Below are 25,621 nucleotides of genomic sequence, written 5' to 3' on the forward strand. Positions count from 1 at the left end.
AGCATAATACCCTCTAGTTCCATTCACATAGTTGCGAATGGCAAGATTTCATTCTTTTTGATTGCCTAGTAATACTCCATTATACATATATATATATATATATATATATATATATATATATATATATACACACACACACACACACACACACACACACACACACACCACATCTTCTTTTTCCATTCATCCATCGATGGACATTTGGGCTCTTTCCATACTTCAGCTATTGTTGATAGTGCTGCTATAAACACTCGGGTGCCTGTGTCCCTTCGAAACAGCATACCTGTATCCCTTGGATAAATACCTAGTACTACAATTGCTGGGTCATAGGATAGTTCTGTTTTTAATTTTTTGAGGAACTTCCATACTGTTTTCTAGAGTGGCTGCACCAGTTTGCATTCCCACCAACAATACAAAAGAGATCCTTTTTCTCCGCATCCTCACCAACATCTGTTATTGCCTGAGTTGTTAATGCTAGCCATTCTGACAGGTGTGAGGTGTTATTTCAGTGTGGTTTTGATTTGTATTTCCCTGATGATGAGTGATGTAGAGCATTTTTTCATGTGTTGGTTGGCCATCTGGATGTCTTCTTTGGAGAAATGTCTGTTATTGTCTTTTGCCCATTTCTTCACTGGATTATTTGTTTTTTGGGTATTGGGTTTGATAAGTTCTTTATAGATTTTGGATACTAACCCTAATCCTAACCCTAACCCTAAATTCTTTATAGATTTTGAATACTAATCTGATATTTTGTTTGCAAATACCTTCTCCCATTCTGTCAGTTGCCTTTTAGTTTTGCTGATTGTTTCCTTCGCTGTGCAGAAACTTTTTATTTTGATGAGGTCCCAGTAGTTCATTTTTGCTTTTGTTTCCCTTACCCCTGGAGACGTGTTGAGTAAGAAGCTGCTGCAGCCAAGATCAAAGAGGTTGTTGCCTGCTTTCTCCTCAAGGATTTTGAGGGCTTCCTGTCTTACATTTAGGTCTTTCATCCATTTTGAGTTTATTTTTGTGTATGGTGTAAGAAAGTGATCAGGTTCATTCTTCTGCATGTCGCTGTCCAGTTTTCCCAGCACCACTTGCTGAAGAGTCTGTCTTTATTCCACTGGATATTCTTTCCTGCTTTGTCAAAGATTAGCTGGCCATACGTTTGTGGGTCCATCTCTGGGTTCTCTGTTCTGTTCCATTGATCTGTGTGTCTGTTCTTATGCCAGTACCATACTGTCTTGATGATTACAGCTTTGTAATACAGCTTGAACTCCGGGGTAGTAAACAACTCTTGCTCTTGGGCTGTGGGTTCGACCTCCACAATGGGTGTAGAGATTACTTTAAAAAAATCTTCTAAAAAAAATAATAGATTATACCTTAACTCCTAAACAAAAGTTCAAGATTTTTTGTAAGAACTTTATAAATGGAGGAAGCAGGGTATGATCTTATCCATACTGAGGTTATCTTTCAATCATTCAATAAACACTTGTGGGCCATTCATTAAGCAATCACTGAACACAAGGAGCTAGTTTAGTGAGGGAAGGACAGTATTTATGCAAACAAGAACTTGCAGCAGACTGTAGTGTGATGTCAAGAGTATCAATTACATGCTTATGGGATCACATAGTAGAGTACCCAGCCCAGATAGTGAGGATCAGGAAAAGCTTGAAGGATGAGTTGGCAGTAGGTAAAAAATTGAGGAAGGCTATTTGCAGCCAATGCAATGAGACGCATAAAATAAAAGACAAGGAAGTATGTCTGGCATATTCCTGGAACCAAAAATACTTCGGGTGCAGCTAGAAAAGAGATGAGTCTAGAGAATCGTAGTGTGGTGACTATTGGTCAGGCAGTCTGTGGGACCAGTCTGCTGCCGTGCTGCCGCCATGATTATACCTATGTGCTACGTCACTTGTGGCAAGATGGCGGGCAACAAGTAGGAGGCCTAGCTGGGGTTGCTGCGGGTCTCGGACACTGAGGGGGCGCCCTGGACTCACTGGGCCTGAGTGCTGCACGCTACTGTCTCACGCTGAACTGATGGAGAAGCTGCTCAATTCTGCATCCCTGGAGAAGTAACCGTGCTAGAGCCTCCTGCCACCTGCTGACCACGGGCAGTCAGGGTTGTGCCTGGAGTTCATTCCACTGAGGTAGAAGAGCTGGGAGCAATGCCTGACCACAGCCACGTGGGTATGTGTATGTCCTTCCTCTGGAAGGAACCATCAGTAAAGGTCCTTGAAGAACCAAGAGAGAGGAGAGAGGGAGAGACAGATAGATGAGTCTGGAGAGGGAAGAGATAAAGGTGTCATGGTTTGCCTAGAATCCTTTCCTTTGGGAAACACCCATTTCCCTCTGTTGTACTCCTCATTCTCTTCTGGAGTTGCCCTAAGAAAGAGCACATGACCCAACCCAAGCCAACCGCAATCCTCTCCCTTCCTCAGGATCCGAGTTTGAAGGACCATGGGGGCCTGGAGTTACCGATGGCATATTGCCTCCACATGGACAGAACCTGTCTAGAAACAAAACTAACATGAGAAAACCAGGACTAGGAAAGATAAAGCATGAATGCCATCTTTGAGCTCCTAGTCTAGCGCTGCCTAAAGCCAACCTCAGACTCTTTGGTTACATGAACAAAGAAATTCCTCATTTTTGCTTAAGCTACTTTGAATGAGGTTTCTGTCACTTGGAATTGAAAGGTGACTGACTTACATAGGATGGTAAGGACGAACAGAGACACTGACATCCGTTTAGAGGGAATTGACTCAAAGCAGGGAGGTGCCACCATCCAATTTGCATGGTGGATGACCCTGACCACTGGAAATGGACTGATGAGGGGCATGTCCAGAGGGAAAGAGAACGATGTGGTTATTGGAGTGACCATCGTTTTCTCTGAATGTTTGTAACTATTCTCAGATTTGTATGTTCTACCCACAACTCCCCTCTTGTTTCGAAATAACAAATTTGGGGCGCCTGGGTGGCGCAGTTGGTTAAGCGTCCGACTTCAGCCAGGTCACGATCTCGCGGTCCGTGAGTTCGAGCCCCGCGTCAGGCTCTGGGCCGATGGCTCGGAGCCTGGAGCCTGTTTCCGATTCTGTGTCTCCCTCTCTCTCTGCCCCTCCCCCGTTCATGCTCTGTCTCTCTCTGTCCCAAAAAAAAAAAAAAAAAAAAAAAAAAATGTTAAAATAACAAATTTTTTTCTTGGGGTGCCTGAGTGGCTCAGTCGGTTGAGTGTCTGACTTTGGCTCAGGTCATGATCTCACGGTTCATGAGTTCGATCCCTGTGTCAGTCTCTGTGCTGACAGTTCAGAGCCTGGAGCCCGCTTCAGATTCTGTGTCTCCCTCTCTCTCTGCCTCTGTCCTGCTTGCACGCGTGCACGCTCTCTCTCTCTCTCTCTCTCAAAAATAAATTTAAAAAAATTTTTTTAAGTTTTTTCTTATTACAGAAAACTCAGGAAATACTTAAGAGCAAAAATAAGGAAACAGAAAACCCCCAAACCTACCCTCCATGGACGATCACTGTTAAAACTCATATACATCCTTCTAAACCTTTACATATGTGACATGTGTCTGCAGGTTCACAGAGGTGGGAAAAGGTATTAAGCAAATGAGATTGTACCGTATGTACCTTGTACTTCAAATATCAAAAATCAATGATCTGGAAAAAGAACATTTTTTTCCAGAAACAACTCATTGATCAATTTATGATTTTAAATTGTATTCCTGTTCATCAGATCCAGACTTTGAAATGTGAACATATGTTATGTTAACCTTAGATTAAGTGTATGCCAAATGCATGTCACAGACACAGATTTCCACATTGCAGTGTGTTTGATGATCGACGTAAGAGGGAATCAGAAGAGTTCATGATTAACTTTCCCACATCTTCAAATAGACACCTTCACCTCTTACAGTGATGGTATTTTCCACTGCAAAGAAAAAGTAAAATCACTAACAAGCAAATTTGTCTAAAACTGAGGGAAAGCAGTGAGTATGTAGAAAGGAATTTGCATTTTTAGAATCTAATCAGTATCTGTCAGACTTCACGACTGTAAAGAGCTTTGGCGCACAAAGTAAGCAGGCTGCATCTCTGTCCCTAGTTCTTAGCTGCATAGAGGCTGCAAGGTTTACAGAGTTGAAACTTTTATTCTTAGTAACTTCTTCTCTCACTGAACTTTAATGTTTATTTATTATTGAGAGAGAGAGAGAGAGAATGAGCAGGGGAGGGGTAGATGGGGGGGGGGGGGGACAGAAGATTCAAAGCAGGATCCGCACTGACAGCAAATAGCCGAACACGGGGCTCAAACTCACCAGCCGTGAGACCATGACCTAAGCTGTAGTCACACGCTTAACCAACTGAGCCACCCAGGCACCCCTCTCCCTGAACTTTAACACCAGAGTTCTCCACTGCTCAAATTCCTATGCACTTTCTTCTACTTAGCCTTCCATCCTACCCACAATTTGTCTCTTTCCACAGGACTGGTTGCAGATTTTATTTCTTTAAAATGTATGTGCAAGGACTCTGAAGATGTCTAATACTTCTAAAGTGACTTACTAAGTGAGCATGCAATATTTGTTTTAAAGGTTCTATCAATGCCAAGCCACAATTATAAACAGATAATTTGCCTATAGCAGGGGAACCAACCCCTGGGAAATAAGCTCAAATTTTCGGCCCCATTGCCACCCCACATTCTTTATTCTGCAGTCTATAGGTTGAGAAGAGTGTGGTGATCAGTAGGGAAAGAAGGAATGCCACGTAGACCCCTTCTTCAGGGAGCCATCACAGTTTTCTGCAGCACTCGGGAGGCAGGGCTTCTGAAGAATCTAGAAATTGGGAGAACTGATCCACCATCCCTTCTTTTCTTCATTTAACCAGCACTTCTTGAACCCCTACTGTGTACCAAACAATGGAAATACAACATGAGGAACCTTCAGCTCCCCGTCTGAAGAAGGGGCAAGCAACCAGCCTCTGCCATGCAAGAACAGATATGGTGCAGGAGATCCATTTCTACCCAATGAGCTACAATTTCTGCCACTGGAAAGTTTCCAGCCTGGAGGGGGATAAGGCAGCTACAAAGTCAAACCCATGTGCCAAAGAGACAAAAACATAAATGCTGTGGGACTTTGAGAGAGAGAGAGAGCAGGAAGGTGAGCTTGGGGAGGCAAAAAGAGAAGACCAATGAGATAGCATTTATCCAGCCAGCAAGAATTTTACAGCTGCCATCACTCATTCCCTGTCTTTTTTTTTTTTTTTTTTAACCATCAACAGATGCTTTCCCAAATGGAGAATATTGGCCTCCAAGACTTTACAAATCCAAGTGAGAAATAACCCCTACTGTCTGGGTAGGAAAAAAGGAACAAAATACTTTGGGCCTCTTTGTGATAGAGGCTTCCAGCACCAAGACTTAACATTTGGACAATATCAAGTAAGTATTCCATTTCTCTCTAAGTATCTTGCACTTATTATGCTAAAGTTAAACCTACCTAAAATAAAATCCACAAGGATGCTCATTTTGTTTACTCTACCCTCACCTGCCATGTTACAAAGAGGAAGCAACCCAAGACATTGTTCTAGGCTGCTGAAAACAATTCCATTTCCTTCCTGTTGGATGCTTTTTTTTTCTTAATACAACATGCAATTATGGGAATTTTTTCCCCAAATAGATTTGTGCTCTAAAATTTCATACCTCCCAAAGGAACATTAAGAACCCCCTGCAGATGAAGGCAACCAAGAAGTGTGCATTTAGAGAAGGTGGTTTGCTTTAATTGTTGTATGTGATCAACTTCCTGTTGCCTTTTAATGTTCTGCTGCTAGAACAGTCTAACTGGATAATTTAGAAATGTATATACAGGCACAAGAAATATTTTAAAAGAAACCTTTATTATTATTATTATTTTTATTTATTTATTTATTTATTTATTTATTTTTGAGAAAGAAAGCACACAAGTGAGAGAGGGGCAGAGAAAGAAGGAGAGAGAGAGAATCCCAAGCAGCCTCTGCATTATCAGCACAGGGCTCAATGCAGGGCTAGAACTCACCAAACGCAGGAGATCATGGTCTGAGCCGAAATTGACAGTCAGAGGCTTAGCTGACTGAGCCACATAGGCACCCCTAAAACAAACTTTTACAATAAAGTGTAACATACCTAGAGAAAGCCATACACATCGTAAGTGCATGGTTCAGTGAAGCATCACAAAGGGAACATAACCATGTGACATCAGTCAGACCAAGCAGTAGAACACCAGCACCTAGAAGCACCCACAACTCCTAATGCCTACCAAGAACCTGACTCCTCCCCTCCCCAGCACGCTCACTTGTGACACCATGTGGTTAGTTTTGCCTTTTTTTTTAATGTTTTATTTTTAAGAGAGCGCAAACAGGAGGGGGGCAGAGAAGGAGGGGGGGGGGGACAGAGGATCTGAAGCAAGCTCTACACTGACAGCAGCACAAAACATGAGATCATCAATCATCACCTGAGCTGAAGCTGGACACTCAACCCACTGAGCCACCCAGGCACCCCTAGTTTCGCCTCCTTTTAACTTCGTGTATATGAAATTATCATACGTAGTTTTCTGTGTTGAACTTTTCAACATTGTGAGATCTATATTGTATATAGCAGCAGTACCTTCATTTTCTCTGCACAGATGATTAATCACATCCTGGATGGGAGGAGAACTACAGAGTGTGAGGTTTCTCTCAGACTGGGACTCCAAGTGCAACTCCATTTCCTCACCTCCCGGTTTAACTTTGGATGAACAGAGCTGCCATTATCCACTGAGAGTGGATTCCTGGCTACAATAATAAATTCCTGAGAACTTCCCAACCATTGTAACTCAATCCCTATTAAGAATTTTTCTGTTCCTTCCACTGTGAATTCAGCTAGTATTTGCTGAGCATCTGCTATGTACAAATCCTTGTGCTAGATGAGTACAGCAGCCATGTAATAATCCCAGCCATGAAGCTCACACTGAAAAGAAGGAGTAATAAGACAAGTACACAATGACTATCTTTCAAGGGCATAATCTGATTAGAAATGATAAGAGACATACAAGGTGCTTTGGGAATTTTAATGTCAGAGGAAATCACACTCATTCAAGGGATCTGAAGAAGCCTTTAGGATGGTGTCTGAGCCTTTGAGGACTAATAGGATCAGTAGAATGATCTGTGTATTTGGGTTTTTTGTTTGTTTGTTTGTTTGTTTGTTTTTAGGGAGAGAGAGTGCAAGATTGGGGGAGAAAGGCAGAGAGAGAGAGAGAGAGAGAGAGAGAAAGAGAGAATTTTAAGCAGGCTCCATGCTCGGTGTGGAGCCCGACACTGGTGGGGGTGGGGGGTGGCACTTGATCCTACAACCCTGGGATCATGACCTGAGCTGAAATCAAGAGTTGGACGCTCAACCAACTGAGCCATCCAAGCTATAATAATCTGTGTAAATATTCCAGGCCAAGGCTATATCCTGAGTAAAAACAAACCAACAAACCAAGTAAGCAAATTAAAAAAGACAGGGGCGCCGTGGTGGCTGAGCTGGTTAAGCATCTGACTTCGGCTCAGGCTCATGATTTCCAACCCCAAATCAGGCTCTGTGCTTACAGCTCAGAGCCTGGAGCCTGCTTGGGATTTTGTGTCTCCCTCTCTCTCTGCCCCTCCCCTGCTTGTGCTCTGTCTCTGTCTTTCGAAAATAAATAAACATTAAAAAAAATTTTTTTTTAAGAATCTTAAAAAAAAAAAAAACAAAGACAGACTATGGGGCATTTATAGAAAATATTAAGTGTCCTGATTGCCTTAATTATAAGGAATATTGGGAAGTGAGTCTAGAAAACAAGATGGGAATCATACTACAGGAAAATAATTTTAATTAAGCAATCTCTACACCCAACATAGGGCTTGAACTTATAACCCCTGAGATCAAGAGTCTCATGCTTGACTAACTAAGCCAGCCAGGCACCCTGCAGGAAAACTTAAATGTCAAGGTAAAGAAGAAATCTATTCCAGTGGCTTCTTCCACGGGTTTCTACCCTTCAGCCTACAAATGTGCTCAGACCTCTGCCTTTTCCAACAACCAATTTCTTTACACTTTACTTCTCTCTCAAATATCTTTATCCCTCCTTTCACTCCTTGTCCTTTTTAAGAACTCTTATTCTCCACTTCAGTTTAACCCACTGCAAGCTGGTTTCTGTACCCAACATTCTTCTGAAATCATTGCTGCTGAGATCTCTGTATCTCTCAGAGCTCTTGGTGACAATGAATTAAACCAACTCTGGCTAGAGGACACGGAAATGGGATTTTTGGGGAAGGATGTGAATGGCTCCCAAGATTGAAGGGAAGTCTGGAAAAGTATGCTTAGAAAATAGGAAGGAACCAGGAAATATCTGGCAGCCTAGAAACCCAACCACCAGAACAGGCTACTCAGGTTTTCAGTGCCATTGAATCCTGCCACCACACTTCTGCTTGAATGATCCGACTGCTCTCTTTGCGTCACTCTTTCAAGAGTCAAGGTTCTTGGTGGGAGCATCCTTCTGGCTGAGCTTGGATCATGGGTCTGGCCCCTCACCCAGGTTGGGAAAATGAATTAAGAACAGACAAACAGAAAGAAACTAGAGAGATGGTATATTTAAGGCCAACACTGAATATAAATGGTTTAAATAAAACTAAAAGGCAGAGGAGATCAGCTTAGATAAAAATTAATGCTTAGATAACTTAAAAGGAAAAAGATAGAAAAAGATATACAACACAAACGCAAATCAAAAGAAAGCTTCAGTGGATTTATTAATATCAAACAAAGTGGACAATAATAAATAGGGTCATTACATGATGATAAAGGAATTATTCATCAAGAAAATATAACAATCCTAAATATGTATGCACCTAAGAACAAAGCTTCAAAATACATGAAGCAAAAATTGTTAGAATTGATAGGACAAATAGACTATCCTACAGATAGAGTTAAAGACTTCAACACTATTGTCTCAGGACAAGTAGACAGAAAAATCAGAAAGCATATAGAAGAGAATTATACTATTAGCCTCTTTGACTTAATTTCCACTTATAGAACACTCTGCCCAATCAGAATACAAATTCAAGTGCCAATGGAACATTCACAAGTTAGATCATATTCTAGGCCATAAACATTTTTTTAAAAGAATTGAAATCATACTAACCTTTCTGTCTACAACAGAATTAAAATAAAAATCTAAAATCTAAAATAGAAATCTAAAATAAAATCTAAAATGGAAAAGATTTGGTAAATCCAAATGTTTGGAAATTAAGCAGGATACTTCTAAATAACCCATGAGTCTAAAAGGGGGTCAAATGGATGATTAGAAAATATTTTGAAAAAAATTTAAATAAAGACAAAACATATCAGAATTTTGGGCATATAACCAAAGCAGTGCTTAGAGAGAAATTTATAGCACTTAAATGTTTACATTAGAAAAATAGAAAGGTTTTTCTCTTTCCCATTTTGCAAGATGGCAGGTGAAAAATCTGAGAAGCCAGACACTAAGGAGAAGAAATCTGAAGACAAGAAGGCTGGTGCTAGTGACAAGGTTAAGAAGGGTAATCTCAAGCCTAAAACGCAAAGAAGGAGAAGCCCCACTGTGACTAAAACCCTGTCAGACAGGGGAACTAGCAGATATTCGAATGGCTGTGTATTCCAGAAAGGCTATATAAGAGGAAGTATTCAGCAACCAAATCCAAGGTTGAAAAGAAAAAGAAGTGGGACGCCTGGGTGGGTCAGTCAGTTAAGCGTCCGACTTCGGCTCAGGTCACGATCTCGCGGTCCGTGAGTTCCAGCCCCGCGTCGGGCTCTGGGCTGATGGCTCAGAGCCTGGAGCCTGCTTCCGATTCTGTGTCTCCCTCTCTCTCTCCCCCTCTCTCTGCCCCTCCCCCGTTCATGCTCTGTCTCTCTCTGTCTCAAAAATAATAAAATAAACATTAAAAAAAAAAAAAAAAGAAAAGAAAAAGAAGTTTCTTACTACTGTCACAAAACCAGTTGGTGGTGACAAGTGGTATCCAAGTGGTTAAACTTTGCAAAATGCCTAGGGATTATCGTATTGAAGATGCACCTCAAAAGCTGTTGAACCATGGTAAAAAAAACAAAAACAAAAAAAAAAAACAAAAAACCTTCAGTCAGCATGTGAGAAAACTACGAGCTAGCCTCATTCCTGGGGTCATTTTGATCATCCTCACTGGGTGCCAGAGAGGCAAGAGGGTAGTTTTCCTGAAGCAACTGAGCAGGGGCTTGCTACTTGTTTTTGTTTGTTTTATGTTTATTTATTTTTGAGAGAGAGAGAGTGCAAGCAGGGGAGGGGCAGAGAGAGAGGAAAACACAGAATCTGAAGCAGGCTCCAGGCTCTGAGCTGTTAGCACAGAGCCTGACGTGGGGCTTGAACTCATGAACTGTGAGATCATGATGTGAGCCAAAGTAGGACGCTTAACCGACAGAGCCACCCAAGCTGCCCAGTGGCTTGCTACTTGTGACTGGACCTCTGGCCCTCAATCAAGTTCCTCTGTGTAGAACACACCAGAAATATGTCATTGCCACCTCCACCAAAATTGATATCAGCAGTGTGAAAATCCCAAAACATCTCACTGATACTTTCTTCACAAAGAAGAAGCTGCATAAAGCCATTCATCAGGAAGGTGAGGTCTTTGACAAAGAGAAAGACAAATATGAGATTACAGAGCAGTGCAAGCTTGATTAGAAAGCTGTGGACTTGCAAATTCTGCCAAAAATCAAACTGTTCCTCACTTCAGGGCTACCTCTGCTCTGTGTTTTCTCTCACAAATGGAGTTTATCCTCACAAATTGGTATTCTAAATCACTTACAAGGAATCTAATTAAATAATTGAGCCATAAAAAAAAGAGAGAAAGAGATAATTATCAAATCAAGGATCTAAGCTTCTACCTTAAAAAACTAGAAAAAAAAAATTAAGCCCAAAGCAAGTAGAAGGGAATTATAAAGCAAAAAAAGGAATATCAATGAAAACGGTAGAGTGAAATCAAGGAAACAAAAGCTGGTTATTTAAGAGTGTTTAAAATGGGTACACTTCTAGCAAAACTCATCAAGAAAAAAAGAAAGAAGACAGAAATGACAAATATCAGATGCCTACAGACATTAAAGAAATCGTAAAGGAATATTGTGAACAATTTTATGACAGTAGATTTGATAAATTAGATAAAATAAAATTCCTTGAAAAATACAAATGATCAAAGCCCACTCAAAAGGAAGTAGACAACCTGAATATTCTTATATCCCACTTTAAAAATTAATTTTGGGGGCGCCTGGGTGGCGCAGTCGGTTAAGCGTCCGACTTCAGCCAGGCCACGATCTCGCGGTCCGTGAGTTCGAGCCCCGCGTCAGGCTCTGGGCTGATGGCTCGGAACCTGGAGCCTGTTTCCGATTCTGTGTCTCCCTCTCTCTCTGCCCCTCCCCCGTTCATGCTCTGTCTCTCTCTGTCCCAAAAATAAATAAAAAACGTTGAAAAAAAATTTTTTTAATAAAAATTAATTTTGTGGGGTGCTTGAGTGGCTCATTGGGTAAGCTTCAGGCTCCTGATCTCTGCTCAAGTCATGATCTCACAGTTCATGAGATCAGGCCCCATATCAGGTTCTGCGCTGTTAGCTTGGGATTCTCTCACCCTCTCTCTTTCTGTCCTTCCCCTGCTGTCTCTCTCTCTCTCTCTCTGTCTCAAAATAAATAAATAAACTTTAAAAATAAATAAATAAATGCATACATACACGCACATACTAAATTTGTATTTAAGAACCTTCCCATAAAGAAATTTCCAGGTTCAGATGGTTTCACTCATAAATTTAAAAACGTTACACACTTTATGATTCCATTTATATAATATTCTCAAAATGCAAAACTATAGAAATGGAGAATGGACTAGTGGTTACCAATAGACAGGGATAGTGGTTGAATATAAAAGGGTAGCACAAGGGAGACCTTTTGTGGTGATAAAACAATAATATCTTGATTGTGGTGGTATTACATGAATTTACATGTATGATAAAATTGCACAGAACTATACACACAAATACAAATGTATATTAAAAATGATGCAACCCAAATAAGCTATATAGCCTAGTTAACAGACGTGTACCTATGTTATTTTTCTTGATTTGCTCCTACACTACAGCTGTACCATTGTGAGAAACTGAGAGAAGAGTACAAGGGACTCTATGTATGCTTTTGCAACTTTCTGTAAGACTATAATTATTTTTAAATAAATTATAAAAAATGAGCCAAGCATTAGTGAGCTGTGGGACAACTTTAAGTAGCTGAATATGTGAGTAATTGGAATCCCTGAAATATGTGAGAAGGCAACTGAAAGAACACCAGAAGAAATAATGACCAAATTTTTTCAAATTTGATGAAAACTTTAAACCTACAGGTCAAAAAAATCCCAACAAACTCCAAGCACAAGACACATGAGGGAAAACAAACAAACTATACCAGGGTACAGCATAATCAAAGTGCTCAAAACCAGGGATAAAGGGAAAATCTTAAGTGCAGAAATGGAAAAAACACATTATATACAGAAAAACAAAATAGAGGTGACAGCGGATTTCTCATCAGAAGCAACACAAGTGAAGGCAACAAAAGCAAAAACAGGGGCACATGGGTGGCTCAGTTGGTTAAGCGTCCTACTTCGGCTCAAGTCATGATCTCACTGCTTGTGAGTTTGAGCCCCACATCAGGCTGTCTGCTGTCAGTGCAGAGCCTGCTTCAGATCCTCTGTCACCCTCTCTCTCTGCCCCTCCTCCCCTTGTGCTTGCTCTTTCTCAAAAATAAATAAATGTTAAAAAAAATAAAAAACAAGAGGGACTATGTCAAACTAAAAAGCTGCTGCACAGCAAGAGAAATTATCAACAAGATGAAAAGGCAACGTCTTCAATGGGAGAAAATATTTGCAAATTATATATCTGATAAAGGGTTAATATCCAAAACCTGTAAAAATCTCATACAACTCAATAGCAAAAAAACAATCTTATTAAAAAATGGGCAGAGGATCTGAACAGACATTTTTCCAGAGAAGACAAATGGATGGCCAGAAGGTACATGAAAATATGCTCAATATCACCTATCATCACATAAATGCAAATCAAAACTGCAATAAGATATCAGTCCTTACCTGTCAGAAGGTCAAAACAACAAGTAATAACAAGTGTTGGCTAGGATGTGCAGAAATGTGAACCTTGTTCACTGTTGGTGGGAATATAAATTGGTACTACCACTATGGAAAACAGTATGGCATTTCCTCAAGAAATTAAAAATACAACTACCATATGATCCAGCAATCCCACTTCTGGGTATTTACCTGAAGGAAATAAACATACTCACTTGAAAAGCTATCTACACCCCCACTTTCATTGCAGAATTATTTACAATAGCCATGACGTGGAAGCCATCTAAGTGTCCATCAATGGGTAGATGTATAAAGAAGATGTGGTATACAGAAATACAATGGAAATTTATTCAGCCATAAAAAAAAAAATAAGGAAACCCTGCTGTTTGTGAAAACATGGGTGAACTTTGAGGGCATTATGATAAATGAAATAAGTCAGACAGAGAAAGACAAATACTATATGATCTCACATGTAGAATCTAAAAAAAAATGAAATAAAAACCTGAACTCAGACACAGAGAATAGATTTGGTGGTTTTCAGGAGACAGATGGTGGAGTGTGGTAGAAATAGGTGAAGGTGGTCAAAAGGTACAAACTTCCAGTTATTAAACAAATAAGCATAGGGATGTAATGTACAGTATGATGACTATAGTTAATAAACCTATATTGTATATATTGTAAAGTTGCTAAGCGAGTAGATCTTAAAAGTTACCACAAGGAAAAGTTACTATGCATGGTGATGGATGTTAGCTAGACATATTGTGGTGATTCTTTCACAATACATACAAATATTGAATCATTATACTCCACACCTCAAACTGTTTTAATGTTATATGTTAATTATAATTACATCCCAATAAAAAAAAAAGAAATAGCTTAAGTGAAAAGACAGTGGAGCAACACCATTAAAATACTGAAATAAAACATTGCCAATCTAGAATTCTACCACTCCAGTGAGAATATCTTTCAAAAGCCAAAACAAAATGAAGACTTTTTTCAAGCATGCAAGTTGAAAGAATTTATTACCAACAGACCTCCATTGCAAGAAATGTTAAAAGGAAGTTATTCACACTGGAGGAAAATGGCGCCCAATGGAAGTACGGATCCACGCAAAGAGTGAAGAGTACCAAAACTAGCAACAGTTCTCAACACACGGTCTGGGGACTGCTGCTTGTCCCTTCCAAGAGGTCTGCAGGTTCTAATTATTTTCATAATAATGCTAATATGTTCCTGCCTTCCCATGCTCATTTTCTCAAAGTGTACCATGGAGTTTTCTGGTGTGATATGGCAAGAGGAGAAATGCACAGGCAGATATGAGAATCTAACTTTCTTCTATTAAGCCAGACATTCAAGAGATTTGTTAAAAAATCGTACCGCTCTTCCCACAAATGTTTTTTTGAAAAACATATTTATGGGACTTAAATTAACATGTAATCTCTTTCGCTGTTGTTTTAAAATCAATGAATAAATTTTTTTTCAATTTCTGCTTTAAAATTTTTCAATGCAGTGAATAATCTACAGAAACAGAAGCTTTTTTAGCATCCTCAATCATTTTTAAGATTATTTAAGGAATCCCGAGACCAAAAAAATGTGAGAGCTGCTGTTCCAGATCAGCTTAGCATTTAAAGGCCCTTGACAAAGATGATGAAAATAAGGGTTTGGTGACACATAGAGCCATGTGGTGAGAAAAAGGATGAAGGAAAGGCTTTAGAAATGAGAGGCAGATAGAACAGAACCTAGAAAACCCAAGCTGGAGGTTTGTACCAAGTAAAGGAAGGGCAAAAGCTTTGAGGAGATTGTCTCTGGGGTGTAAATCATTTACCTGCTCACCGTGGACCAGTTGTTCCTGGCAAATATAATTGCCTGGCAGCTTCAGAAATTAGTTGTTGGAGACACAAATATGATTGCAGATTGTGGCTGCATTTAATAATACTACCATTTGTATTGTATTGGGGAGCACCTTGCTGGCTCAGTCAGTAGAGCACACAACTCTTGATCTCAGGGTCGTAAGTTCAAGCCCCACGTTAGGTATGGAGCCTACTTAAAAATAGATAGATAGATAGATAGATAGATAGATAGATAGATAGATAGATAGATAAAGGGAGCGAGCCACTTGGACTTTGCCTCTAAATTCATTTTGTTCTCATAGCAATAAGTGAGGGTTCCAATTTACCACATCCTCCCTCACACTTGTTACTGTCCATCTTTTTTATGACAGTCATCCTGGCCATGGTCAATTTCCATTGTTTACAGCTAAAATAACTGTGGATCATCTCAAAACAAGTCAAGTCATAAGCAGGTCATGGAAAACCCTCATTATGTAATGCTTCAGCTTCCAAGTTGAGGGACTACTCTGCCTTGTATGAGCACAGAGCAGTAAGGAGTCAATACTGTATAACCCTGGGAGGCAAGTATCATTTGTCCATGAGGCTGTGAGGAATTTTCCATATTTCTGAAATGGAGAGTTCCTGAAAATATCTATCCCCAATTTCCAAGTCCTAACATTTGCAAACCTCTCTCTGAATCCTGGACTCCACATATAAATCTGGCCACAAGTTCCAGAGAATTAATACATCCCAGAAGCAGCCTTCAACCAATGACTGTTGGGGACTGGTTGATAGGTATTCCAGTTCCCTCATCCCGCAGGCAGGATAGTTTTGTTAAAGATCCACTCTCTCTCTAATTGAGGAAAAATTCACATACCATAAAACTCACACTTTAAAGTGTGCAATTTAGTGGTTTTTATATATTCACACAGCTGTGCAACCATCACTATTCAATGTTCTAGTTCCAGAACATTTTCATCACACCGAAAAGAAACCCTTATACCCCTTGGTAGTCACTCCCCACTCCACCATCCCTCCAGGCCCTGGCAATCACTAAAACACTTTTTGTCTCTATTGATTTGTCTTTCTAGGAATTTCATGTAAGTGGAATCATATCATATGTGGCTTTTTGTGACTGGCTTCTTTCACTTAACACGTTTTCAAGATCTATTCATGTTGTAGTATGTATCAGTATTTCATTCTTTTTTATTGCTGAATAATATTCCATTTTATGGATATACCACATTTTGTTTATCCATTCATCAAGTGGTTCATTTGCACTGTCTTCACTTTGAGCTATTATGAATAATGCTGCTATGAGCATTCATTTTACAAGTCTTTGTGTGGACAGACATATATTTTCAATTCTCTTGGCTACATACCTTGGAGTGGAATTGCTGGGTCATATCATAACTCCATGTTTAACTTTTTGAAGAACTGGAAAACCGTTTGCTGAAGCAGCTGCACCAAAATCTCACCAGTAAGAATAGGGTTCCCACTTCTCTATATCCTCATTAATACTTGTTATTAACCATCTTTTTAATTATTAACTATTATTCCCTAATTATTTATGATGCTGCTATAGACTGGATGTATGTGTTCCCCAAAATTCATATGTTGGAGTCCTATATGATGGTATTTGAAGGTAGGATGTTGGGAGGTAATTAGGTCATGAGGATGGAGTTTCATGATGGGATTAGTGTCCTCATGAGAAGAGGCAGAGAGCTAGCCTTCTCTCCTCCACAGGAGGATACAATGAGAAGACATCTGCAAGCCAGGAAGAGGGCCTTCTCCAAGAACTTGATCATGTTGGCACCCATGTTGGACTTCCAGCCTCTAGAACTGTGAAAAATAAATGTTGCATAAGCCACCCAGTCTATGGTATTGTGTTTTAGCAGCTCAAACAAAGACAATGTTAAACATCTTTTCTCGTACTCACTGGTCATTTGCATATCTTCTTTGGAGAGATATCTATCCTTGTCCATTTTTAAATTGGGTTGCCTTTTTATTGCTGAGTCTGGCAGGACAATTTTGAGGTGCACATTCCACATTGCCTACAAAGTTGTCCATTTGAGATTAAGACCCATTAGAGCACAATGGTAACTTGCCTGATAGCACATCATTTATTGGTGCCTTTTCTTCCATATTAGTTTGCTGGGACTGCCAGAACAAAGTTTTACAGAACTGGGGAGATTCGACAACAGAAATTTATTGTCTCACAGTTCTGGAGGCTGGAAATCCAGATCAAGGTGCTGGGCATCTTAGTTTCATCCAAACAGAGAAAAAAATCTGTTACATTCTTTTAAACTAGTTTCTAATTGTTTGCAATCTTTGATGTTTCTTGGGTTACAGAAGTATCGCTCTGATCTCTGCCTTCATATTCATGTGGTTTTCTACCTCTCTGTGTGTTTGTGTTCAAATTTCCCCTTTTAATATTGGATTAGGGCCCGTCCCATAATCCAGGGGTCTGTATGACCTCATCCTAACTTAACTAATTATATGTGTAATATCCTATTCCCAAATAAAGTCACATTTTGAGGTGCTGGGGGTTAGGAATTCAACATAAATTTTGAGGGAAAACAGTTCAGCCCATAACACCTCATTATTTCACTTTCTTATTCCCCAGTTGATGTTTGCTGAGATCACTGCCCAATAAACTACATGCACTCAAATCCTTGTCTCAGGGCCTACTTCCAGGAGAGCCCAAGTCAAAGCCAACCATCAGGCCCTCGCTAAGCTTCAAGGCAAACATCACTCCCAGGTCCTGTGATCACCCTCTTCCAACAGGACTGAAAGTCCCAGTGACACTCATCCTTTCTGAAAGCTCCAAGGGTTTGGTCTGGAAATCTGAACACAATGGCTACTTAAGAACTTAATATAACTTGGCAATTCTAGGGGTGGGAGTCTTTGTCAATCAAACTTTTGTGGCTTATTTGGTGACATTTTAAACTTATAAAAGGATTTCAGAGGCACCTGGGTGGCTCAGTCAATTGAGCATCTGAGTCTTGATTTCAGCTCAGGTCATGATCTCAAAGTTAGTGAGTTCGAGCCCTGCGTTGGGCTCTGTCCTGACAACGTGGAGCTTGCTTGGGATTCTCTCTCTCCTTCTCTTTCTGCCTCTTCTCTCTCTCTCTCTCTCTCTCTCTCTCTCTCTCTCTCTCTCTCTCTCTCTCTCCCTCTCCCTCAAAGTAAATAAACTTAAAAAGAAAGAGTTCAAATGAGGTAGGTAGATTAGAAGGAAAGTCTTTTGCCAAAATCATGAAGATTGAGTTAAGATGCTGTCTAAAACTCTAGATAAAAATTGGGTACATCAGTATTCACTTCCCCCAAAGCCCCTCCGGCTTCTAAAGAGCTGGAGTCTTAGATTTCCCTAAACACACCAAGCTCTCGTGTATCTTTCTGCCTTTGCCTGGGCTATTTTCTCCATCCCACTAACAATTCACAAGCTCTCACACATTAAGTTCCAGCTCAAATGTCACTCCTTATTTTAAGTCATTTCCAACTTAGTTTAATCAGAGTGAATTCCAGGACCTGTGTGGCAGCTATCAGTCCAGATAGCCTGGTGGCCTGGAGCTCCTGGCAGTCATCTTGCCACCATATGGAGTCTGAGAATGAAGCCAATATGGAGAAGAGTGGAAAAGAGAGATGGAGACAAGCCAAGAACCAGGACATCATTTAATTCCTGGATCAAACTATGCCAAACCCTGCCAATCCCTTGACATTTCCATGTCATGTGCCAAAGTATTTCACCCTCTTGCTTAACTCAATGTGAGTTGGTTATTGCTTTTTATAAATGAATCAGAGATCTAAGACTGATTCATCCATGAGCTATGACTTCCAAGACATGGGCAAGATGGCTGTGGACCATTTTGTCACAGCAGGGGTCCTAGAATGACACAGCACCTAACTCCTATGTCGCGTATCTTCTGGGTAGAACATTTTGTTAGTCAAGTCATATAATTTGGAAGTTCCTTTTATGTTATAATCTAAAAAACAATATTCCCTAATGTTTTAACCGAACAATTGAGGAAATCTTTATATTTTCACTATATCTTGCACTTAGTGGATATTCAATTAAAATACCTAGTTATAAGTTTTCTATTCCTTAGAATCTCGAATTTAGAACTACAGGGGATTTTAAAGGTCCAGAGTGTGCCCCTCTAGTTTTATAGATGAGGAAACATTTGCGTAGACAGGTTAAATGGCTTTACAAAGATCCTGCTGCTAGCTAAAGACTAGCAGGGAAGACTAAAGGGAAGCCAGAGGGATAGAACCTGGGTGTCTCAAGTCTCATGCCAATTCTTTTGCATTATATGTCTATCCCAAAGCATCTAGCACAGTACTGAGCACATGGCAAGTGCCTGATTAATGAAGAAATAATGGATGACCCACAGGGCCTGAGAGCATCAGCTCTGAGACTTCTCCAAGAAGACAGGATAAATGCTTGAAGAGCCTCCTGGTTGCAGGATTCCTAGTTTAGTTGGCCTGCATTAGCCCACTGAGTGCTGTTTTGGATAGCAGCTCAAATCTCAAGTAAACGGGTTTCTTGCAAGTCAAAATGATTCCTCCAGGGTTGCTGCCAGCAAATGCTGGAGGCAGCTGGGATTGAAATTGTGCTGCCTGAAGCCACACTCTTTATTGCTGCTTTGCAGAACCAGGTGATTCAAAAAGCAGGTCTCCGGCGCTGAAATAGTAACTTTCTGGTCTTTTAGGGGGAAAAAAACCACATAATCACCTTTGAGAACACATAATCCACCCCTGAGGTGCAGGTGGAAAACAAGCTGGCCTATGACATGCTCCGTTGTTGAAGGATTTGGTGTCTTGAAGTCACCTTCTTCCCCAAGTGATGGGAGATCACAGACAGGCCTCCCGATTAAAAAAACCTACACCATGTGTACTACACCAACCACCTCAGTGACCAAAAAGCTCGGAGCCACACTAGACTTCTGACATGACAATTTAGCCTGAGTACAAAAGGCTTCATGCTTGGTTTTGAACCCCCTTACCCCTCTTCCTCATTCCAGGGCTAAAATCATAATAAGAGTGCAGATGGAGAGGAACAAAGTGGTCTGCTTGCAGACTCAATCACCAAAATTACATGGAGCCCAGCCCCCAAACCCCTCCTTGTTCAGTGGGTCCCTACGTAGCTCACAAATGCTTCTAGTGGTCACAGTGGTCCTTTTGTGACCCTAGCCTGCCCCCTGCCCCCCTCACCCATGCTCAGCATCCTCCCATGCTCAATATCCATCCCTTCCTTGCTATTCTGCCATAACCCCTTTACCATAGCGTCTGCCCCTGTCATCACTCTCCTGATGCCGTTCCTCTTATCCTAGCCACCCTTCAGCTGGGCTCCGGCAGTCACAGCTCTACCCCCTTGGCGCCTTCCAGTCTCTGGTTCCATCAGTTGTCACTGATAGACTCTGTTTCATGAAGCATTTCCCTCTCTGTGCAGGAATGTGATGCCAGGCACCTGATTGGTTGGACTGGAGGTGAGGTGAGTTCACTGCCAGGACCAGCTCTCTGGGAAGCGTGCAAGCCGTTGGCATATGTCCCCACAAACCAGTCTAGAGAAATGCTTGACAAAATACTCAGCTCCCAAAGAGTCCTTATCTCTTAGATACACACACTGAAATATTTATGGATGAAATGATACAAAGTCTGGGATTCACTTCTGAACAAAACATGTGGGAGGAAGTGGGTGGGGATAGATGAAGCAAGACTGAGTTAAGAAGTACTGAAGCTGGGTGATACTTTCCGATTTTTTTTTGCGTGTTTAAAATCGTCCATAAAAAAAAAAAGTTAAGGGGGAAAAAGGCCTCACATTTCACTTTACATCACTGAAATGATATATTAACGTTTGGATATATTTTACTGTCTAAATAATTGCGTAGATTTAAAAAATAAATAAACCCAGGCATACAAATATTTGACAAAACCATCATTTTCTGTAGTCGCTGGGGTCACAGCAGAGAAGAGAAAGTACTGGATATCTTGACTGATGCTCCTCTTGAGACAATAATGTTCCTGTCCTCCAGAGAAGAAACACATAAAACTCTAGAACTTTATTCCAATAATTTGATTCAAAGAACTGAGGGTATCATTTGCGAAAAGACAGTTTAACTTGATTAAGCAGTAATTGTGACTCTTTAGGATGGAGGTGATGAACTGGCTTGACCTGTCTCAGAATTTTCATTCATTTAATTTTCAGGCAGCATATTAGCATTCAAATCCCTTTGGATCATGAAACGGTGGTTTTTAGCCTCAGTGCAAATCTAAGAAAAACAACTTGAGAAATGGATAGAATTTTCTTTGGAATGCCTTCACCTGCCTTTTCAGAAACTCCCATGAGGCAGTATGATGTAGTGCAAAGACCACAGGCTTTTGAGTCAAAAAGTTGACTTGACTTCCATTTTGGACACCTGCTCTGTGACTTTGGGTAAGTTACATAACCTCTCTGAACCTCAATTTCTTCATCTGTAAAAGGGGCCTAACAGTATCTACTTTACAGGGAAGCTGTGAGAATTATGGATAAATGGATGTAAAATGTGAGTTCCGTCACAGACATTCAGTTAATGGTACCATATTGTTTTTATAACTGCCTCTTTCTCTTTAGCCCACTCCATATCTCCCAATATGATCCCTAGCACACGGGCAGAATCCAACAAATGTTTGCTGAATTACATTAAACCTGGAGATGGCAGAGTTCGTGGGACGAAGTAGTAAGACTATACCAGAATCCCCCCTTGGCAGGTCTGTCACTCATCCTCAGGAGAGCTTCTCTACCTAACTGTCCAAGCCAGACAACAAGGACCCACTTGTAACGTCTCCCTCCTCCTCAGATCTGATCAATCGCCACATTCTCTCCCTTCAAGTTCACAATCATCCCTAGAATCCTTCCACTCCCTCCAATTCCTACTACTACCACTTTAGTTCACAACTGTCTTCTCTTTCACCTTTTCTACGGCAAAGTCAGTTCTCTTCACATCTGTTCTTGCTCCTCTTGCTCCACATCTTGTTCTCCTCCCTTTCTGTTCATTGTAGCTGGAGGGATTTCCTTTCTTTTTTTTCTTTTGAATTGCGGAAGAATTTAAATATTCACAAAAATGGAGAGTATCATGTACCCGTCATTCAGTTTCAACAATGATCAATGAGTGGCCACTTTTGCTCCTTATATATTCCACCCATTTTGTTCAATGTGCTCAGATTATTTAACCCAAATCCAGAAGTCCTAGCTTTTTGCAGGGATCATTTCCCGCATTTAGAATAAAATTCTAATTTCTTTGCGATCTGATCCCTGTTGATTTCTCCAGCTGCAGATCTCAATTTGCTATTTCCCTTCCCCAGACGCAGTCAAACCTATCAGCCTGCACATCACCCTTCAGAGGCCCCTACGCTAGGGTGTGTGCCCCGTGTCTGTGCTGTCAGTACCCTGTGCTTCTTCTCTAATTATACATATGTAATTTGGTAAGAAGTCATGCACAGTTGTCTCTCCTGTTGGTCATAAACTCCATGGGCATAAGAACTGTGTCTATCCTGTTCCTTGATGAGGGACCCAGAACGTAATTCAATACCTTCGGTGTCAGAGGCACTTAAGCATTTGTTGAACGAGTTTCCCAAGAAAGGTACACAAAAGCCACATGCATTGCATGGTGTAAATTGCTTATAGACTGATGTCCTAACCTTCTAAAACCACAAGAACAATGCTTAGGCTTTTAATTTTCAGTGTATTTTATTATGTTCAATATGTTGTATATTCCATAGGACTATGAAAAAGATTATTAGCTGTATTATGCTAAACACTGAGGATTCAAAGATGAATAATACACGATCCTACCCTCAAAGAGCTGTGTCTCCTAGAAAACACAGTCATGTGATTATTTGAAAATTGGTAATTTCTCATGTTTTATGTATATAAATCAGAATATTTAATTAGCCAGAGAATCTGTAAAGTGTCGAAACACTAAGAGTAAACGTAAATTGCTATAAAAATAATAGCTAATATTTATTGGGTCCTTCCTTTGGTCCAGGTATGGTAAAAAGCATATTTCATACATGATGTCATTTAATCCTTATTATACCCTTTGAGATATGCTTTATTCCCATTTTGCCAATTTTTTAAACTACTAAGACATTAAAAGCTTGGATAACTCTAAGTGACTCAGGATTTGAAACCAGGGAGTCCCAATTCCAGAGGGAGGACCCCAACACTCTTTGTTGGGGCCGGCAAGTAATCTTTGAGTACTGCTGCAAGAAAAAAACAAAATAAAGGACACTTCCCAATTCATCAGTGCTTTCTGTGTGGTGTCCTGGTTTCAGATTCATGTGTACACACTTTCGTAGGAAAACAGCATCTGTTGAAAAACCTGTTACTGATAAGGTCGGGTTCCTGTGTGCCCAAGGCACTAACCATTGAATGTGAACTTTGTACCAAATCTTTCCTATCAAGAAATATAAACTAGAAACTCTCAAGTTGGAACGTGACCGCTGGCTGTGAACCTAGCCTGTCTTCTCAGCCAGACGGAAAGCTCCTCACATTTCCTTCATTGTACAGTGTATCTTGTCTTCTTATTTCCTACAGATAGGTTCTGACCAAGAGTAAATTTATTATATTTTAAAAGGGAGAAACTGTTAGGGTAAATTACATGCATGGACTCTGAACCATGAAAAACAACTTTCAATTAATTATGCATGTTTGGGAATTTGTTTTTAAATTTGTTAAATGGTTTATTTTATTTTATTTTTTTGAGGTAGAGAGAGCATGAACAGGGGAGGGGCAGAGAGAGAGGGGGGCAGAGGATCCAAAGTGGGCTCCTCACTGACAGCAGCGAACCTGATGTGGGGCCCGAACTCACTAACCTGGAGATCATGACCCAAGCTGAAGTCGGATGCTCAACCAACTGAGCCCCCCAGGCGCTCCTGTTTTTAATTTTCCCTTAAGAAAAATTTCCATCATATACAAAAGTAGCTCAAATGGTGTAAGAAACCCCTTTGTACCCATCACCGTGCTTCAACAATGACCACCTCATAAGCAATCTGTCATTGATATTGCCACTGACTTCTACCCTCCTTATTTTATTTTGAAGCAAATGTTTGGGACTATTTTGAATGCTATGTTCGGTTGGTAAAATGTAGAATTATGGAATCAATAGAATAAATAAACATGAATTTGTCAGCAAGATACCTGGGGAAACAGGAACAAGAAAGAGGAATAGGTTGGGGCACCTGGGTGGCTCTGTCGGTTCAACGTCCGACTTCGGCTCAGGTCACGATCTCACAGTTCCTGAGTTTGAGCCCCGCGTCGGGCTCTGTACCGACAGCTCAGAGCCTGGAGCCTGCTTCAGATTCTGTGTCTCCCTCTCTCTCTGCCCCTTCCCCGCTCATGCTCTGTCTCTCTCTGTCTCTCAATAAAAAATAAATGTTAAGAAAAAAAATATATATATATTTAAAAAAAAAAAGGAAGAAAGAGGAATAGGTTGTGTGGTTTTGACACACAAAAGACAGGTGTGCTGGCCTGGATTGTTGGCAGCATTTGCACAGGCAGACAATAATGCACCATGTGCGGAAAGTTTTGGTTGTGGACAAGGGAATATGGTGGGTCTACCTGTGAGGTGGTGGTTTAGCACACCACCTCTTCCTCTTGTTCTGTCCTTCCGGCATGTTCCCACCAATGTAATGAAGTCATTTGTTTGTGCATCCATATTGCCTCCCTGTCTGGCCTAAGCCATTGTTGCATGAAAGGAACCCCAAGGTCCAATCAAAACATGAAATGAGCCACACGGGTAAGTTTACGTATTCTAGTAGCCACATTGTGAAAAGTAAGAAGAGGAAACGTATGAAATTAATTTTAGTTTCCTACTTCATTTAACTTTATATGAAATATTATCATTCTAATATGGCATCAATATAAAAAATTATTAAAATGTTTTACTTTTCTATCCTTTATACTAAGTCTTCAAAATGCAGTGTGTTTTTTAAAGTTACAGCATATCTCAGTACGGACCACTGATATTTTAAGGGTTTAATAGCCATACGTACTAGTGGCTACTGTATTGGACAGAGCAGCCCTTGGGAACTCAGGCAGTGGAGTCAACAGCTACATTGCAATTAACTTGAAAATAATGCCACCAGGGGCGCCTGGGTGGCTCAGTCGGTTAGGCGGCCGACTTCGGCTCAGGTCATGATCTCACAGTCTGTGAGTTCGAGCCCCGCGTCGGGCTCTGTGCTGACAGCTCAGAGCCTGGAGCCTGTTTCGGATTCTGTGTCTCCCTCTCTCTGATCCTCCCCCGTTCATGCTCTGTCTCTCTCTGTCTCAAAAATAAATAAACGTTAAAAAAAAAAACCCAAACAAAAAAAAAGAAAATAATGCCACTAAAGATTTCTGGTAAAAGTTGAAGTGTATTGTGTATATGCTGGGCTTCTCCAGGAAATCTACTGAGATGAGCAAGAGAAAACAACAATAAGAAAAAATTTAGACAAGTCCATCTAAAAACAAGGAAATAACTGCAACGTCCAGAACCCGGGCTATGAAGAAATGTGGCTCTTAGGATCTTAGGCAAGGTGGCAGCACGTTTAGAAAGCATGTTAGTGGTTCCTGAGAAGTGCTTCTTCATTTACAAGTATGGTAAAGTGCAGTGGTTCTGGTTACTCAAACCCTGGTTCTGTTCTTTATGTCATGTGACTTGAGCAAG

General features: G+C 40.6%; 2 pseudogenes; both read left to right on the forward strand.

The window, feature by feature from the left end:
- Nucleotides 1-200: 200 nt before the first annotated feature.
- Nucleotides 201-2,936, forward strand: LOC131511376 (DNA-directed RNA polymerases I, II, and III subunit RPABC5-like; annotated as a pseudogene).
- A 6,505-nt stretch (nt 2,937-9,441) lies between these two features.
- On the forward strand, nt 9,442-11,248 carry LOC131513131 (large ribosomal subunit protein eL6-like; annotated as a pseudogene).
- Nucleotides 11,249-25,621: the final 14,373 nt, after the last annotated feature.

The sequence above is a fragment of the Neofelis nebulosa genome, chromosome 5, assembly GCF_028018385.1.
Source record: "Neofelis nebulosa isolate mNeoNeb1 chromosome 5, mNeoNeb1.pri, whole genome shotgun sequence".
Classification (NCBI taxonomy): domain Eukaryota; kingdom Metazoa; phylum Chordata; class Mammalia; order Carnivora; family Felidae; genus Neofelis; species Neofelis nebulosa.